This window comes from Acomys russatus, chromosome 10 (genome assembly GCF_903995435.1).
Source record: "Acomys russatus chromosome 10, mAcoRus1.1, whole genome shotgun sequence".
In the NCBI taxonomy this organism is placed as follows: Eukaryota; Metazoa; Chordata; class Mammalia; order Rodentia; family Muridae; genus Acomys; species Acomys russatus.
Genome location: NC_067146.1, coordinates 56,956,712 through 56,963,029, shown reverse-complemented (window position 1 = coordinate 56,963,029; position 6,318 = coordinate 56,956,712). Strand labels below are relative to the sequence as shown.

Here is a 6,318-nt window from a genome sequence, read left to right as displayed (position 1 = left end):
TCCCAGTCAGCTGAAGGCCTTCAGGGGTCCACTCTATAAAGGAGAACTGCCTGACCTGGAACACCAGTCTCCTTTTGCCTTTGTCCTCAAACTCCAAACGCCAATATCAGTTCTAGCTTTCAGTCTAGAACTTAACACCACTGGCTCCTACCGGTCTCCAGCTTGCCCACTGAGATCTTGGGTCTTAAATCCTTACTGAAAGTCTCCTTATATGTCTGTCTCTCCCCATCCCACTGAGCTTGTTTCTCTTGAGAGCTCTGATATATTTGCTACTCCTTAAACTTATAGGATGTGAGGGTTTCTGCTTTTTCTCCCCCACTAAAGTATATACCCAACTTAAGCACAAAAAATATTACTAAAAAATTTAGGAGGTGAGAAAATGGGTGGGGCCTGGTAGTTTTGCTGTGTATCATGCATGGTGAGGTAAGGTTTTATTTTATCTATATTTTATTTGTGTGTGTGTGTGTTTGTGTGTGTATACTGTTACCTCATCATTTGCATATTTAATTCTTACTTTGTCCTACAAAGACTCACTGAACTGCTATTGTGTGTCAGGTCCTGTTTTGTGTTTGATGTTGAAAATAGCAAACAAATCTTTGTTATTGCTACACTGTACAAACAGAAACAGACCCATGTGCTGGTAATGTCCATCGTGTTGTAAAGAGAAAAAGTGCCAGGTTAGGTTCAGGCACTGCATTAGCTGCTAGGCCTGCCACCTTCTCTGAGGTGCTAATCTTAATACACCCTTTGAAGTCCATCCCTTGAAGGAGTGTATCCTGGGGAGGGGGTGTGGCCAGGATAAAGGTGGGGAACTTGTTAGAGGATGAGGTTGGGGAGTTACGCAGAGGCAGCTCTGGCTTTCTGCCAGTGTTGTTAAGGGTTAAAGTGTGAGGCTGAGGTAGGAAGCTATGAGGAAGACCCCTGTGATTGACTTATTTATCACTCAGAATAGACGTGGGGGTAAAGAGCCAAGAAGAGAGGATCCAGAGACAAGCTAGGATTGCTGTGGGGCGTCCACCAGAGAAGATTGCTCGGACATGGGTGTAAGCCAATAGAAAGCCTTTGATAGCACTCTCTTGAATACACTCAGTGTTCAGGATTCCAGCGTAGCTCAGAGCCTTTCTCAGGGTGAGCTTTCAGCGTTCTCAGGTTTTTTCTCACTCTTCTGCATGGACCACTTGCCCCTCTGCTTTCTGGCATGGGTTGAAGCCAGATGAGACTCTCTCTGCCACCATGCCCTTGGGTTGCGTGGCCATTTCCTTTGAATGGAAATTGTCCCTCTTGCAGGAAGCAGAGACACCCATGCAACTTGCTTGGCTCAGGAAACTTAGAAGTTACACGATTCATCACAAGGTTTCTGTCGTCACCATTGTTGGGGAGAAGCAACTCTTTTGCAACTTTTTATTTAGAAAACCCAATCTAGGTTCTGGTGCCCTCCCCTCCCCCACTCCCTCCCTGACCGCAGCCATAATTTAAATAACTTAGAGACAAAATGGGAGGGGACAGCACAGAAGGGAGGAAGGAGGGAGAAGAACCCACTGCAGTCTCCTCAGTGCCCGCTCTTTGTCCAACGTTTTCTTGGCTGCCAGTTTCTTATCTCGCTCACCTTCATGTTTATTGGCCATGGGACCCTCAGCTCCTCCTAGAACCCCTGGGGTCGTAGGATCAGTGGAGGAGACTGTAGGCCCGCTGGCCAGGTGCTCAGTAGCCTCAGCCCTCCCACTGCTGGTGCCACCTGCAACCCCATGGATCTCTGTGAGCAAACGGGCCCAGGCAGCATCCTCTTCGTAGTTCTCCAAAAGCAGGCTGCTGGTCTCCTCGTTGACTGCAGACTCTGGGTTAGGGTGGATCAGCAGGCACTCGACGGTCAGCAGCACACATCAGATGCCCAACTCAGCTGTCCTGTCCCTCTTGAGCACGTTGACACAGATCTCACCATTGGCACCCACATTTGGGTGGAAGATCTTAGTCAGGAAGTAGCCTTTGGATGGGGAGGCAGGGAAGTCCTTGCCCAATAGAAGCTTCAGGTGAAACAGACGTCCGGCATAAGGGGGTCCCCTCAGGGCCCTCCCTCGATGGTGACCTGCAAATCTGTGAGATGCTGCTCACTGCGGAAGATTTTAATGCCATCAGGCGGGTCTGCAGTCAGTGTTGTCCCCTCTTTGTACACTAGGCAGATAATGAGGGGAGGCAGATTCTCTATGTTCATCACTTTCGCCGGCCAGGGGCGGGTCCCCTCTGGCCCTCTTTCTGCACTTCTCAAACTGGTGGCTGGGTTGCAGAGGGTAGGGTGGACAGCTTCCAGCCGCTGTGGCCCTGGTGACCCTCACACCTCCGCCCCTCTCCCCCCTGAAGGCCCCATTCCTCACTAATTCCGACACCCACTACGAAATGCTCGCAACATTACGTCTGCCTGGTCACACTTGAGAAGCAACTCTTGAGTGGAGCGGCCTGCAAACTGTGACGGGAGCTTCAGGACCCACGCTAGCGTGGGCTTTTTGATGGGCTGCCTTTGACTCATCCACGCTTCAGTAAATAACTCTTGATCCGATCCATACTCCTGTAAGTCACCCCATGAAGCCCGCTGATGTACTAAACTGTATTTGGGTGGCCTTGTTTCTTCGGTCTGCCATTGGTTTCCTGTATGTGGTGAGTAGACTTTGTTCACATCTCCCTGGGCAAAGTCATGAGACATTCTTAGACTCCCTAATCTGGGACTGAGTTAGAACAAACATTTCTTGTATGGATTACCCAGTGCCAGGCATTTTGTTATAAGGATAGAAGACAGACTGAAACAATTTCTAGGGTAAAAATCCTTAGGCATCATTCCTTTAACTGAGGCCCAAATCAACAGCCGATTCACTGTAGCTCTAGAACCTGGTTTAGAGACTCCTTGTAGGGCTGGAGAGATGGCTCAGCAGTTAAGAACACTGCTCTTCTAGAGGCCCTGAGTTCAATTCCCAGCAAGCACAGGTGGCTTATAACCATACTGGATCTGATGCCCTCTTCTGGCATGCGGGTGTACAAGCAGACAGAGTATTCATATACATAAAATTAAATACATCTTTTTTTTTTTTTTTTTTAAAGAGTCCTTGTGCTAGAGGTGGAAGAGCCCCCAGTGTGGAGCTCTGCTCTACCATGCAGAGCTTCCTGGCTGAATCAGGGCTCTCTGACAGGTGGGTGGGAAACTCAAGCCCTAAGGGCAAGGGGGCTATGGGGTGGGGTGGGGTGGGTAGACAGGGACCCTGATTACATGAAAGCTGCCCCCTCCCTTCTTTTGATACCCACAGCCTGACAGTTTATCTGGACTAGGTCTGGGAAGCTGCAGGCAGGGGCCTGTGGAACTGACAGAAACTTTGTCACCTCATCCCAGATTAGTCTAATTTCTCTTTGACATGTATTCTCATATCCAGGCAACCAGGGCCCATCTGCTCCCTCAGAAAATTAGAGGTTTCACAGAGGAAGAAGAAAAGGAAGACTGCCAGAGACAGCCGGATCCTGGCACTTGAGGCTTCTTCCCTGGGCAGGGAGCTTACTGGAGCCAGCTTCTAGAACTCCACAGGTAGTTGCTAGCAAGATGACTCATGCCTGCTTCAATCGTCTCACACCTGTGACTCCAGCCTTTTGGACATGCTGGACACAGGAGGCCTGCTGCTCTTCTTACCCTCATTGATAACCTACAGATTTGTTCTTAAATTGACATCTTGATTGGCATCCCAAAGCCCTCTGAGAGCTTTTGAGCTGTAGCATCCATAGTCTCTTGTTTGATACCCCCAAAGCTGATGAGAACACAGGTCCATAACTCCTGGAACCTCTTGGCTAGGCACCTCAGGGCCTGCTGAGGACATAGAGCTGGGGACACCACCAGGTTCTCCTGGTTGGCATATCTTGGCTACCAAGGGTTTCAGAGTTCATACTGTTATTCCCATATAGCAAATAAAATTACAGTTTGTCTTAGTCAGTGTTCTATTGCTGTGCTGAGATGCTGTGACCATGGCAACTCTTATAAAGGAAAGCACTTAATTGGGGCTGGTTTACAGTACACACACACACACATTTTCTCCCTTTTCACCATATGGGTTTTTTGCATATATATTATGGCTTCCAGTCTAATGTTTTTATGGTATTCCTGAGTGTATGAACAATGAGTCTCTGCTTCTTGTGCCTTTTCTTGGCCTCTTTTCCTTCTGTTTGTCTTGTCCAATTTTGATGTGATAGTTTTTAATCTTATTATATTTTATTATTATTCCTTAGAAGCCTGTTTGTTTTCCTTTCCTTCCTTCCTTTTTTTCCAGACAGGGTTTCTCTGTGTAATAACCTTGGTTGTCCTGGAATTCTCTTTGTAGACCAGGCTGGCTTTACCCTCACAGGGATCTGCCTGCCTCTGCCACCACAAGTACTGCTGTCCCTTTGTTTTCTAATGAGATAGAAAGGGAATAGATCTGGATGAGAGAAGGGAATGTGGGGAGGAACAGGAGGAGCTGAGGGAGGGAACACCATAATCAATAAATATATGTGAGGGAAAATTTATTTTTAACAAAAGGAAAATAAGAAAGTGCTTTATTAAATATTTAGCAGATACATTCTGTGCTTTATATATAATGTATATTGTACAAAGAGTAACAATACAACAGAGTAGTAAAACCCCACTGCCAGTTTAAAATATCCCATCAAAGCTTTATTACCACAAATACCCCTCATCAGTCCCTGATCTGACTCCCATTTCCCCTGCTTTTCTTCTGGTTCTATTGCACATTTGTCTCACTAAATGATATATTCTTGTTTTTCATTGTTTTGCTCTATATAAATGGAGTCATACCTATTTTCCTGCGGCTTTCTTTTGCTCAACACTTTGTTTTAGAGATCAATCTGCATTGTCACTTGTGGCCCTTTGCAATGGCTATTCTTAGCTGTCAACTTGACTATAACTGCAATGAACTTCAATCCAGAAGTGGAGGCCATACCTGAACCCATATCTTGAGTTGGGAAGACACACACCTTTAATCTAAAAGTGGGAAGACAAAGCTTTAACCTGGGCTACACTCTCTGCTGGAAACCTATATAAAGACAATGGAAGAGGGAAGGTTTTGCTCATCGCCTGCTTGCCCTCGCCTTCCTAGCATATCCATTCTTTCACTGGCATTGGATCCTACTTCTTCAGGATTCTAACATACTCAGAAGACCAGCTGAGACACCCAGCCTTGTGGGACTGAGCAACTACTAGACTCTTGGACTTTCCAATTATAGCTAACCATTGTTGGATTAGTTGGCCTGCAGCTTGTACATCATTCCAATAAATATCCATATATATATATATATATACCCATTCTAGAATGTATATTTTCATTCCATAACTTTTGTGACTTTAGAGAACTATGACTAATACATTCTTGTTCGTGGACTTTTTTATTTTTTATTTTGCCCCAGCACATTGTACGTCCACATACATGTAATTTTTCTGCTTCACTGTTGGTGGGCAGCTGGGTTGTGGGAGATTTGTACTCATTCAGGAATTGCAGATGTAGCTTTGTGTCCATCTCTCCTGGTTCACACGTTCAGGGCCTTCTCTATGTTGGTGGGCAGGAGTACACTTGCTAGCTAATTATTTTCAGCTTTACAAGACAAGGCTACATTATGTTCTGGAGACATTGTATTGGTTCAGCTGGTGCACAGGATAACTTCCACACTGGAAAAGATCCACATGTTTTGACAACATCCCACACTGTCAGACATGTTTATATTTTTCCACAGGTGTAATGAGTTGCATCATTTAGGTTTCAGTAGTGTCCTCCAAGTTTTTAGGAAATGGGACATCTTTTACAATACTTGCTGGTTATTCCCTTCTAATAAAAAGCTTACTATACAGTACACATTGGTAGCCAGGGAGTATTGTTTCCTCATTTTAGGTAGATTGGTTCACACCTCACTGCTTTAGCAAAGCACTCTCTCCTTAGGTGATACAATTCCATACTCTAGGTGTTAGTCCCTTGAGCCAGCTTTCTACTCCCAACCTGTGTATGTTGGCCTGAATGAAAACGGCCCCCAGAGGCTCACAGGGAGTGGCATCATTGGAATAAGTGTGTCACTAGAGGTGGGCTTTGAGGTTTCAGAAGTGCAAGGCAGGCCCAGTTTCACCCCCCCTTCCTGCTGACTGAGATGCAGAACTCTCAGCTCCTCCAGCACCATGTGTTCCTACAGGTGACCATGCTTCTCCATGACAGTAATGGACCAAAGCTCTGAACTGTAAGCCAGCCCCAGTGAAATGTTTTCCTTTATAAGGGTTGCTGTGGTCATGGCATTCACCTTACAGCAGTTGAA

General features: G+C 46.1%; 1 pseudogene; it reads right to left on the bottom strand.

Moving 5' to 3' along the window:
- Positions 1-1,481: 1,481 nt before the first annotated feature.
- LOC127194151 (ubiquitin-conjugating enzyme E2 S-like) lies at positions 1,482-2,209 on the bottom strand (annotated as a pseudogene).
- Positions 2,210-6,318: the final 4,109 nt, after the last annotated feature.